Source organism: Aplysia californica, unplaced genomic scaffold, assembly GCF_000002075.1.
Source record: "Aplysia californica isolate F4 #8 unplaced genomic scaffold, AplCal3.0 scaffold00351, whole genome shotgun sequence".
NCBI classification, from domain to species: domain Eukaryota; kingdom Metazoa; phylum Mollusca; class Gastropoda; order Aplysiida; family Aplysiidae; genus Aplysia; species Aplysia californica.
Window position 1 is genome coordinate 471,942 of NW_004797621.1, and position 13,499 is coordinate 485,440.

Sequence of the window (13,499 nt, forward strand, 5' to 3'; positions counted from 1 at the left end):
GAGACAGAGAAAGGGGAGAATAGTTAGAACGAATGAGTTAGAAGACTTACTAGTATTATTCAAAGAGCATGATATAGCAAACGGTACTTTACTTACTTTATTTTTTTCCTCCGCTTGTACCGGGGGGAGTCGCAGGGAGACACAGGTGTCTGTCTGCAGCAAGGCGAGTGGCCTGTAGGAGGGACATCCCGTGAGCTCTGAGGGTGTCTGCCACAGATTCACTCCATCGTCGCCTTGGTCTTCCTCTGGCTCTCCATCCAGAATATTTAGTGTTGTATGCTCTTAGAGCTGGATGGTTTGAGGGCATCCGCGTGAGCTGTCCGAACCACTTGATCTTTTGTTTTTCAATGTGTGGTAGGACTGGTGTTTTCCCATGGTGTCCAGTATGACTTCATTTTTAATTATGTCTCTTCTTGTTTTGTTGACCGCTCTTCTTAAGCATTTCATCTCGCATGTGACCAGTTTCCTCTCTAGGGCTTTTGTTAGGGACCATGTCCGGCACTGATATATGAGCGTTGGAAGGATACATGACCGAAAAGAGTTAAATGCTGAGGATAAAAAAGGGCTTGAGAAGAATGGGGATATGGGTCACGACTTGGTGGAATCAGGCGCTCGTCAATTTTTGGGCATGTGGAATTATTGGTACCATCTGAAAGTGTATTCATTTGCCTAGCTTTCAAAGAAAAAATACCCACCTGTATTGAATAGAAGTCAAGATATTTGCGATTGAAGGAGTTGAGGTCGCCTGGTTTCAGTGGTGAAATTGCAATAAGCGAAAAAATGGCTGCCAAAGTTTGGTAACTCAGGTAGCTGAAGAGTCCTTGAAAATTGAAAAATGACATATTCCGTGCCTTTAATCAACGTTTTTCACTCAAATTCACATGGAAATGTGTTTTCACATCGACATAGAAGGGGTTGAGCCAAAAAAGAAACACTAGTCTATTAAAATTGTCAAAATGATGGTAAAATGCCTTTGTCTCCGATTTTGTTATTTTGACGAACGCCTGATTTCACCATGACGCCTCACACATTTAGAAAGGCACAAATCTCCGTGACGGTTGAGATGGAGAGTGGGGCCAATTGCTGTTTGCGTCATTCACAGAAGACATCGAGAAGAAATCTGTCAAAATGCAAATGGAGACGTATTTGTCTTTTGCCAAAGACGGTTCCTGGAAATGAAAATAAAAATACCTCTCAACAAAGGGGAGAGAGGGGGGGCAAGAGAGAGAGAGAGAGAGAGAGAGAGAGGGAGAGAGAGACGGAGAGATAGAGAGAGAGAGAAACAGAGAGATAGAGGGAGAAGAGACAGAGAGAGAGAAGAGAGAGAGAGAGAAGAGAGAGAGAGAAAGGAAAAAAAGAAAGAAAAAAAGAGAGGGAGAAAGGGAGATAGAGAGAGACAGAGAGACAGAGAGAAAGGCGCAGAGAGAGAGAAAAAGAGGGAGGGGGTGTTTCAGATTGTAAAATGGATGAGAAAGAAATGCATCAGATTGTAAAAAGACGCGGATAAGAAAAAAAGAATGGAAAAACCTCTCCTTTTAGTACAATAAATCTATACTATGGATGAAATAAAAATGATGGAGCGAACAGCAAACATAGAAAAAACACGTTCACATTTAGTTGGATCGTTGTTGTTGTTGTTTTTTTTGTTTTTTTTAAAAGGTCGAACAAAAGATATGAATCAATACAGCTGCACACTTTGGTTTCTTTTTCTAAATGTGTGCAAATCGGTTAAGGGCGTAGTGGGCACAGGAGTGCATCCATGCCTTGTATTTAATTGGCTGTAAAAAAGACACACTTTTGAACGACGCTCTAAGAACAGTTTGATAGAATTGGTGAGGAACAAGTTTGGTAATACCATGTTAAAGTTGACAAAATGTTGTCGAGGGAATATCATGTTTAACTGATAAAACCTCTATTCTATTCAAGTAACTAATTTTATCCCTCCAAATAGTAATATGATTATTGTAAAGTTAGTTTAATAGAACATTTAGTCCCTCGTGACTCATCTGAGCAGAGGAAGATCGGACTAACACGAATATTTAAAAAAACAAACTAACAGGAGCATGTCTTCTTAAAAATTATATACATAAGCACCATCCCATATCCTCACTAAACATCACCACCACCACCGTCATTTCTAAGATCATCATTGTTCTCAGATCCTTCACAAACATCTATATAATTATCTTGAACAGTTATATGTTATGACAATTATGTACGTAATACATTATTGGACACTATCACTCGCAAATGTTTCTACTCATCAGACGGCGTCAATATCGTAGAAAAGGGCAAGGGACAAAAAAAAAGACAATTTTAGTCATTCAAGTCACGCTTGTTCGATTCAGTTTTCATTGTAATCCAAATTCTAATTAGGAATTTTTTTTCCCTTTTTGTTTTAATCCAAAAAAGTAGTTTCTCACATAGCAGTGTAAGATGTGTTAACAAAGTGGAAATACCACTCTCTTTGTGATTTTTCTCGCAATACGTTGTTCTGTGACGGATCCTTTAATTTATGGAATCAAGACAGGAAGGAAGACAGAAAAATGTAGGTTAAGAGATTGGACATTCTAATGGTAAAATGAAATAAAGGTAATTGAAAAAGCGGTATAGTTTAAGGACAAGATAGAAATCAGAGGATTAAAATGTTATATAGTTTCAGGACACGACCAATCATGATTAGAATGTGGTACAGTTTTGGGACAAGATCGAACCAGAAGATTTCACTGGCGTACAATGTTAGCGAAAGGTCAGTCAAGAGAAGCAATAGAGAAATGAATTTCAAAAGATATTTTATTTTTTATCAACGTTTTCAACTTTTTCTAGAAAAAAAAAGCGCAAAAAACAATGTCACGCACTAGGCATTATAAATGTTGACGCCTTCTTTCTATATCTCTCGCGCTCTCTATGATATTATATTGATATTTTTCTATCTATCTATTTATCTATCTGTCTATCTATCTATCTATCTATCTATCTATCCATCTATCTATCTATCTGTCCGTCTGTCTCTGTCTCTCTTTCTGTCTCTCTGTCTGTCTCTCTCTCTGTCTCTCTCTCTCTCTCTCTCTCTCTCTCTCTCTCATTTTCATTGCTTTCATTGTCTGTTAAACTAAAATCAGAACTGATGATTCACAAGACAGTCACAAGTCGTATTATTTTCAATAAGTGCTTTGTGTGTGTGTGTGTGTGTGTGTGCGTGCGTGTGTGTGTATGTGTGTGTGTGTGTGTGTGTGTGTGTGTGTGTGTGTGTGTGTGTGTGTGTGTGTGTGTTGAAAACACATGCATGGGTGCAAAGGAACTTACGAGTACCAGTTTACAGCTCAGACTCGGTCAGACCTTGGTAATGCTGAGTGCTTGTTGAAGATTTTGGTGTCTACCGTACAAAGTATGACTGGAGAAGAGAAACAGAGACAGAGAGAGAGAGAGAGAGAGAGAGAGAGAGAGAGAGAGAGAGAGAGACAGAGACAGACAGAGAGACAGAGAGATAGAGACAGAGAGACAGAGAGAGATGGAGGAAGGTGGAGAGAGAGACAGTGAGAGAACTAACAAAGAGATAGTCAAAGAGATAGTGGAGAGACAGGCAGACAGACAAACAGACAGGCAGATAGACAGACAGTAAGGCATACGGACAGACAGACACACATATAGATAGACAGACAGACAGACAGATAAAGGGGAGAGAGTAAAGAAAACAACGTTTTAGATATATACATGCGAACAAGGACAGTGCAAGTGTAACAAACAGACTGACAAATAGATATACAGATAGACACACAGTCAAACAAATAGACAGACTCACAGACAGACTCACAGACAGAGAGACAGAGATACAGACAGACAGACAGACAGACAGACAGACAGACAGACAGACAGACAGACAGACAGACAGACAGACAGACAGACAGTTAGTAAAATGGATAGACATGAAAGAAAAAATGATGAATCGAAGAAAAGAAAGAGAGAAAATTTAAACTAATTTTTAAAAATGGAAGAATAAGACACGAGAGTGAGAATGAGAGAGTAAACGAAATAAAGGGCATAAAAATAGCCATACCGAAAGTGAGAGAAAATAAGAGTTGAAAGAAATCCTTTGACGAGAGGGTGGGGAAAAGGTCTCCTCCACTCAAGCCAGGCGTGCGCACGAAACGTCCAACTCTATGCTAATGTCTGACGTCACACCTACGTCATTGGCCCTCCGAACGGACCCTTGTTGGGACCCGGCCCCTGGAGACTGCGGCATCTTTTATCTTCTCCCTCTTTCACTCTCTCTCTCTTTCTCTCTCTCTCTGTATCTTTCGCTCTCTCTCTCTCTCTTTCTCTCTACTTTCTCTCTCTCTCCTTCCCCATCCATCTCTCTTCAACCCCCTTCCCAACTCAGCCCCCCCACCCCCCTCTCTCTCTCTCTCTCTCTCTCTCTCTCTCTCTCTCTCTCTCTCTCTCTCTCTCTCTCTCCTCTCTCCATCTCCTCTACTCCTCCTCCATTGGAATGAACGGCTGGACCGGCGGATGGCAAATCACGTGATCTGCCCCCTCCCCCCCCCCCCAACCGGCCGCTCTGGAATCGGGAGCTCGGAGGAGACGGACGGGACTAGCACCAGCCACGCACCCTTCGTCCAATGTAGAATCTGGATCTATAATTCATGAGACGCCGGCAGCCAATCAGAGGAGAGCTTACATGGGAGACGGAGTCAGATCGAAGCCCTGAGATAGGAGGCCTGCTCAGGGCAGGACAGAGCAACTACGACAGCTTCCTCATCCGGACGCGTTTCTAGACACTTCCGCCCACCGCTGGAAAACTCCGGTCCCGCTGCTGCTGCTGCTGTCGTTGCTGCTGTCGTTGTTGCTGATGATGGTGGTGCTGATGGTGTTGATGATGGTGGTGATGGTGCTGGAGCCGGCAGCTTCATCTTCTTCTTTTTCTTCGTCTTCTTCTTCGTCTTCGTCTTCTTCTTTTTCTTTTTACCTCCTGTCGTCGGTTGAGGTTGAGAATCGTTGCTGCTGAAGATGATGATGCAAGGACGACGACGACAATGACGATGACGATGAAGATGGTGATGCTGATGTAGCTGAGGCTTGAAATTGTCTTCTGGTTGCTGCAACGAGCTTTATGCAACGTCTCCCTCTCTTGGAGGATGGCAAACTGTGTACTACGCAAGTGGCCTTAGGTTTGTACAGGTATTCTTATCATAAATATAAAAAAGTCAAGATTTGGCGTTGCATCATCTTTGAATTTTAATGGCAACTTCAAGAATACTATACTCCAAATTCCTTTAAACGTCTCTATACGTGTTCAATATGAACACTGGAGGCAACGGTCTATCACAATGCTCTACTCTTTTCCATTTATCAGGCAATTCATTCCTGCCTAAGATATGTAATCATTTCTTTAAAACAAAAAAAGCAACAACCATTATTCATTTTTAAGTTCATCGAGGTTTCGTTCAAACGTTTCCTGAAAGAATGCTATAACGTCACAGGTGACATTTTTCTCGTCCCTTTGCAAGAGATAATCCTGAGATGACATTGATTTTCTTCTTTCCTTGACTTTTTCATTCCGCTGCTTCAGCTCGACTCAATATTAATTTCCTGCGCAGACGCTCCCTGCCTTTGTTCTCTCTATAGCAATGTTATGTTTCCTTCTTTGACAATGCCTTTATCAAAGTTTTGTTGTGATATTAATGGTTATGAGACCCAGGATGTATTAGAATGAAAAACGAAAAAAGTATTCTTGGCACCATAGCTTCATCTGAGATATTTTTTACCTTAGAATGTCTTCAGAAATATTCTTTATTTTAAAAAAAAGAATAACACAATTTTACTAGGGATTTTTTAAAACTTTTACTTTTGATATTTTGTGATCATCAGCTTTGTATGCCCTTGCAATTGGAAAAGTCGAATGAAGCAGATTTGTTTAGATTATTTTATTCGCATAAATACTTTAAAAGTTCCCTTCAAACTACAGACCTGTAGGGACATATCATTCTGTTCAATATCAGGTCAAAATATTGTATTCTAGAGGAACAATTTATGGCATTACGATATACGTGCAGATCGTAGATCATTGATGTTTCCAGAAAACTGGTACTTTGTTGAAGTTTGTTGCAATCTTGAAAAAGTGACGGAGTTAAGACAGATACCAAAAATGAAGTAGTCAAAAGTAGGATCTAATATCCTTCTTAAAAAACGGATGCACATATAAATTCGACTGGCTAAATACAATTAGCACTTTTCTCAAATCTAACATGGCAATTTATTTCAACCTAAAAGCGAAAAACGACGGTCAAAAATGAAAACACGTACGCATGTAAGCAGAGCTAGTTCATGATCTTAGAAAGATACGGGAGATATTTGCATCAAGTAAAGTCCAACTGTTTGTCAATTTGAGCCTTTATCCTGAAGCACGAGCCTGTGTTCGCAGATTTTACGACTGAGGCACAACGCGACAAATGTTCACTTTCCGAAAGAGAGTCATCACGTGATTCTTATCGAATTCAGAACAAAAACGAGAGCGGTTCTCCAGCGACAGATTAACACACAAAGCCGTTCTTATGTCTCAGGAAGAAATAGTCTTCCCTATTTATTCTAAGATGATTCATCCCCTGCCCTTTTGAAGGTCAACGCAATGACCTCTCTCGCTGGACAATGATAAGATAAGACAAGATAAGATCATATTTTATCATCCCAGAAGGAAATTTTGATATGATTCCACCTACCATTCACTGTGGTACCTGCCGCCATGGCTATTTTTATTTGACAAATCTGAGTTATTACAGGCAGGAGTTTGATGTTTCTGACCTAGTGGGCTCCAAAATGATTGTTTCCCCTTCTCCGATAATGGCCTCTCCCTCTGTCTTCGTCCGAGGCACAAAGTGTTCTTATTTCGCGATTACCAATTTTTTGTCCAATGGAGAACTTGACTTCGTCAAACCTGATAGTAAAGAATTAAACAAAGAACACACACTTGACACTGTTATCATTGTTCCAACTCTTCAGCTGTTAAGTGTGAGCGAAGATCTCGTTTCCTGACACGAGCACGAAAACAAAACTGATACGGCTTCTCAAAAACGGAAGGAAAGGCGCTTGCAAGATTTCTGCCTCTCCTTCTATCTTTCCTTGGGCATTTCCCAAGACTTCTTGACCCGTGGGTTCTCTGGGTGAAAGAAAACAATTCTGTATCTTAAAAAAAACCAAAGCAATTACAACAGCAAATAATAACAGTAGCAGCAGTTGCAGCAGCGACAACAACAGCAACCAATTCGCTGAAACCAACAAAAAGAGGGCTTTTTGCTGTTTAAATCAGTATTACCATGGCGGCAAACAACAATGCTAATGACCTCCATTTATATATATATAGGCTATATAGCTCTAGCAGTGCGGTTTAGGACCAAACTAAGTTCACTTCAGACGTAACCGTGGCACAAACTTACCCGGAATTGGCGTGGAACCATAGAGCCGCAGTGTCTCTTGCAATGTCAAATCATACAATACATCACTGCGATAGGAGCAATAGCTACATTGGTTTTGTCATTTGAGAGTTACGCTCACTTCAAATCAATTGCAGGACAAGGTATTAAATGAGATCAATATGTATGTTATCATGAAACCAGAAAATAACAATACTGAACTCTAACTTCTACCAAAGCATTAATTAATTTGTGGTTAATTGAGGGCCCTCACTGAAGAAGAATCTGTCAGGGTGTGCTTTAAAATCATTTCATCACCCACTGTACCCTTCTTCTACACGTTACTGGTTGCTACTTCAAACAGTTGAGTTGGATTCAGAGCAAAGTACGAAAACTCTAGATACAAGGACATTTGCAATCAATGTTAATACGAGTGGGAAGACCTAATTATCTCCTAGTAATCAATATGTAAGTTATTGCCGTTTGATTTGAATGTAACAAAGAGAGATTAAAGAAGAGAGAGAGAGAGAGAGAGAGAGAGAGAGAGAGAGAGAGAGAGAGAGAGAGGAAGAAGAAGAAGAAGAAAGAAAGATGGCATCACCTTTTGAGCTCTTCCAGTTCACATTTTGGCTTCTGAAAATGATTACTTAAAACTTGTGTAATTTCTAATTGGTTTTCAGATGATTTCTGAGTATCAGTATAGTTTTTGTTCGCAGTTCAAATTGATTTTTTTCTGTCCGTTGGGTTGAACACTGATTTAAAAATCTCAATAGATAGATAGATAGATAGATAGATAGATAGATAGATAGATAGATAGATAGATAGACAGAAACTAATGACAATGATTTCTGGTATATCACTGCCGTCTTTTAGTGCTCTTTCTGTTCCAAGAGTCACCAATTAAAAACTGGAAAAAAGACCAGAGCCCAAGTATTATTAACAAGATTAGACCAGCATTAATACTCCATACCTCTCTAGCCAAGCACTCTACCTGAGCCGTGGTATTATGCTAATCGAATAATGATTATGACTCCACTTGATGATCGATTCTCCAAATTGATGATTCACACGTCATCTAGCCTGAGTTCATCGACTGTGAGTCACTGGTTTACACTCACGCTCTCTCTCTCTCTCTCTCTCTCTCTCTCTCTCTCTCTCTCTCTCTCTCTCATGGGACCGTGTCCGGAAGCCCGGGATAGCTGTAGGAGTCACCTATCCGTGGTATAAGGACGGGGGGGGGGGGAGGTGTCACCCGCTGGCAGGCAAGAGCTAGCTGGGGTGGAATGTTATGCCTGCCACGCCGAGTGAGTTCCGTTCACTGCAGGCAGGAGCCACAAGGGCGAGAAAACCCACATTACAGGATTCTTGTCATGCGAGGGTTCTCAGCTTCGAGCAGAATATAATAAGTCTATGACGCAGTGAAGATGTCGGCAAAAAAACAAAGGGCAATAATTGGAGTGGGTGGTTTATGGTGGATGGATTGGAGGGATAGGAGGAGGGGGGGGGGATAGAGACGGTTATTTTGCTTCTCTTGAGGAATACACCGCGCTGATCCATTTCAATTTGAGTAACAATAGTTTATGTAAAAGTAGGATTGAATTATACAAGTCTCTCTTAGACTTGACGTCATTGGCTTTTTTATTTGTGACTTTCCCTCACCAAGAGCACTGTGATGTGAGGTTTCGCCCGCCGGACCCGAAGCACGCGATGCTGCCCGGTTCTAGCAAATTAGAGGCTCATTAATTTGGCCGGAAGCGAGAGCGATCAGCACTACCTCCGAGAACCTCGCTGCCTGCCTGCCTGCTATTGATTAATTGCGCGGCAGCAGCAGCAGCATGAGCAGAAGCAGCAGCAGTACCTTGTAGTAGCAGCAACAGTAGCAGCAATAGTAGAAGCAGTAACAGCAGTAGTTGCAGTAGCAATAGTAGTAGCATTAGTAGTGAAAGTAGTGACGATAGCAGTACATTGTATCAGCAATGAGGTTATTTGTGGTGATGGTAATCGTGTTGAAGATGGTAGTGACAGCACTTATAAAAACTCTAGTTGCTGGAATCATGACTGTAGTGGCAGAGTATAAGTTGCCATAGCGGCTACAGTTGCTGTTTGTTACTGTTACACTCATCTATCGCGATTGTCTGAGGCAGTGGATGTGATGTCATAGACACTCGAAAGCAACAACAGCTATTTTAAAAATGTAGCATTATCATATTCGTAACGTTAAACATCATTCCCTGTAGGTTTATGAAGGGTGCTTACTTGTAACACTGGAGAAAGCGCAAAAGCTTGTGACGAAACTAAATATCTTAGCTGTGAACAGAAACGCACAATAATTGACACGAAATGAAACAGCTCACCGGTTCAACAAAACTGTTGTACCTCTCGCGTCTCATTATTATGACTCACCGACAGGAAACGATATTTTTAGAGAGATCAACAGACGAAGACGCTATTGACATTTTCAAGCTCAGTGCCATGCCCACAATAAATAAGAAGTCTACTTCGCTTCTCCCAACACGCCACTCAACGAACTTGCTGCTCAATGATACCTCAACTTTGTCAGACCATCATAATCGCTCCGGCACACGATCGATGCTCGAGGCAATTGTTTGACAGGAATATAAGGTTAAGAGAGAGAAGATATAAAAAGAACACCGGCTCGATGCTTAAAGACAGTCGATTCGACCGTCGCTGGCTGCCTAAGAGAGAGAAAGAGCGAAAGAGAGAGAGAGAGGGCAAGAGGGAGAGAGAGAGAGAGAGAGAGAGAGAGAGAGAGAGAGAGAGAGAGGAGAGGGTCAATCAACGCCGCGGAGGCTGACCTAAGCACACTCTCACCAGTGAGGTAGGTAGGTATAAATAACGTAAATTATCACATCTGCAGACGGTGACAAAGGGACACAATGAGAGAGGAAGAGAGAGAGAGAGAGAGAGAGAGAGAGAGAGAGAGAGAGAGGGAGAGGGGGGGGGAGAGAGAAATACGCAGACGCACAAATAACAGACGCCTAAATAAACCGTGATAAAGACGGAGAGAGAGAAGGAAAGGAATGTTCAGAGAGCGAGTTATGGCGCTGGAAGAAAGAGGAAGAATAACAGGATGGAAAGGATTTCCAAAAAAAGTAACAGTGAAATTGGGAAGCTCAGAAGATTTGTTTGTTTTAGTAAAGAGAAGCACAAAGAAACAAAAGTGGTCCTCTAGTGCTGGGGAAAAGTAAGACAGACAGACAGACAGACAGACAGACAGACAGACAGACAGACAGACAGACAGACACAGGGAAAGTAGAGATGTAGGACCTATCAATGGCGGCCTCCAACGAGCTTAGACCAATGTTTTTTTTACAAGTTGGGCATACTTGAAATATGAACGGAGTCAATGACATTTACTGAATTTCTGCAACAAAGATGATCAGAAAACAAAAGTCCAGGTGCAGATCGCGGAGTCAACCACAAGACTTAGAGTTCTCATAATCTCATACCACTAACTGAAACATACTGATAAAGACAGACAAAGATCCGTGGGACATATCGTGATAGGCAAAGAGAGACAATGTCACAGACAGTTGTTGCTGGGTTCTACATGGTCTACGTCATCGTGGGGAGTGAAGCTGATCGGGTGGTTTGCTTCTCTCTCTCTCTCTCTCTCTCTCTCTCTCTCTCTCTCTCTCTCTCTCTCTATCTATCTATCTATCTATCTATCTATCTATCTATCTATAAATCTATCTCTCTCTTTCTCTCTCTCTCTCTCTCTCTCTCTCTCTCTCTCTCTCTCTCTGTGTGTGTGTGTCTCTCTCTCTCTCTCTCTCTCTCTCTCTCCCTCTCTCTCTCTCTATCTATCTATCTATCTATCTATCTATCTATCTATCTATCTATAAATCTCTCTCTCTCTTTCTCTCTCTCTCTCTCTCTCTCTCTCTCTCTCTGTCTGCGTGTGTGTCTGTCCATCCCTCTCTCTCTCTCTCTCTCTGTCTCTCTCTTTCTTTCTGTCCATCTCTCTCCATCTCTCTCTCTTTCTCTCTCTCCCTCTCTCTCTCTCTCTCTGTCTCTCTCTCTCTCTCTCTATCTCTGGCAGTGCCACAATCCGTTCACCAGCCTCTCTCATCATCGTGTGGCATCACCACCTTATAAGCGCGGTGATTTATAAGGTAGACCAAACACAGTAGGAGGCAACAAAAGAAGCAGTGCGCTTTAACAATGTTCATTTTCCACAGACTGCTTTGTGCCACAACACCACAGGGATCAGATGAGCTGACCTCGCCGCGCACTCCTGCCCGCAGATAGTTTATGCCATGAGGGAAAATAAGACATTTGAACTGACACTTAACACTTTAAGACTTAGATCCCAACCAAGTGGCCACCGCACTATAAGAATGACTTGAGATTTCTTGTGACAGTGTTCGATGTCATCGTAAACAACAGATCTTACGACTCTGTGCCGAGAAATGTGAAACAGTTGAACCGAGTGTGGCTGACGACTGTGGCAGAGAAGATAAAGCTACATCAGCTGTGATGAAAACAAAATGGTGACTGAAGCTTTGATTGCTCGACTTAGCAACCTTCGATGAAAGATGAAGGCCTGGAAGAAAAGAACGGCTCCGAGAAGCGACGAAGACGACGACGACGATGATGATGATGATGAAGATGAAGATGATGACGACAATGGTGACGACCTTGAGACGACAACGACATCATCACAGCTTCGTGGTGAGTACACATTCTATCCATGTCATTTAGAACGCTTTGCTCACGAGCTTTGATAGGTAGTGCCCCGCAATGCAGACTTTCCATCATGCAAAATACATTACGTTGTTTGAGTTGATTTATTTTATCTGGTAAGTGTTCTGCGGTGCTCGAAACTGCTTAAGGTCAAATGAGCGCGCGGGACTCATAACTTTTTCAGTTGGTAGGAAATTTTGCCCAGGTGGCGGCCGAAGCCTACTCTTATCGATTTTAGACCACTAAGGGATCTTTAACGTGCACAACTTGCACACGGGCCCTCCGAGATTTTCCGCCCTTGACCGAGAAGGCTAGGTGTAGATCTTTCCTACCAGAAGGTCAGGGGTGTGACTGAAAGACAGCAGTAAAAAGAAGCCAAGGAGTAGCAGTAGAAATGCTACAGAAAGAGTCAGGAGCCCAGAGGAGGGGGCAAAGGAGGTGGAGGGGGGGGGCAGAAAGAGGAGACGAAAGCAGACGACAGAACATTGCAAGAGAGCAGGAAAGGAGGTGAAAGGAGACAATTTTTAAGACGAATTTTTTTTTCGGTCGCTACCCGGATTCGAACGCGGGACCTTTTGAATGTGAGGCCAACACCTTAACCTCTCGGCCACGAGAGCCACTACAGTTTCAGTTTACCACCCTTCTCTCGCTGGGATCAAACAAATCTCCTGAATGCTCTACTTAGCACCTTTATATCACCACACATCGCAGCAGTTGTCTGTTCTAGTCATGTCCTTAGAATCCGTGTTGCCTTTACGCAATTCGCTTGATGCAGAAAGATATTGCTTCATACCTAAACACTGTACTTTCCTAGACAATTTGCACCTCTACAAATTTATTAGCAAAGCTCATGCTTGCCATCGGTGTCATAACTTTAAGCTTTGCAAAGAAACATTTCAAACTGTAATCATAACCTCTGTTCTCTACCAAAAGATCAACGTTTATTTAAAACTGAGAACAGTTACAGTAGATCTAGAAAAGTTTATAATAATCATATCATAAAGACGGAGAAATCTCTGGTTTTCTTCTCTTAAGAGACGAAATAAAGTCTGGGAGATGAAATTAATTTTATCTCGGCTGTAGGTTAATTTGAAGATCCTTTTTCGATGATCATCTAGAAAGTGCTTTGGTTTTCCGTACTATACAAAGGGGTCATTTCAAGAACTTCATTGGAGTAGAATAATCTTCTAGAGATACTAATGAAAACTAGAACGTCAATATAAACAACTGCAAGGCAGAATGGTTTTGGCAAGTTTGGAGTTTTGTTCTGTTCCTTTTTTATCTGTGTGTTTGTCTTTTCGATGGGTCTGAAAATGTATTTAGAGACAGAAAGACAGACAGACAGACAGACAGACAGACAGACAGACAGACAGACAGACAGACAGA

The 13,499-nt window shown here is 41.8% G+C and overlaps 1 long non-coding RNA gene across 1 annotated transcript; it reads left to right on the forward strand.

Annotated features, from left to right (window-relative positions):
• Nucleotides 1-4,439: 4,439 nt before the first annotated feature.
• Nucleotides 4,440-12,099, forward strand: LOC101853868. The gene is made up of 2 exons (XR_220672.3): nt 4,440-5,168; nt 11,609-12,099. It is a non-coding gene; the product is annotated as an uncharacterized LOC101853868 (long non-coding RNA).
• Nucleotides 12,100-13,499: the final 1,400 nt, after the last annotated feature.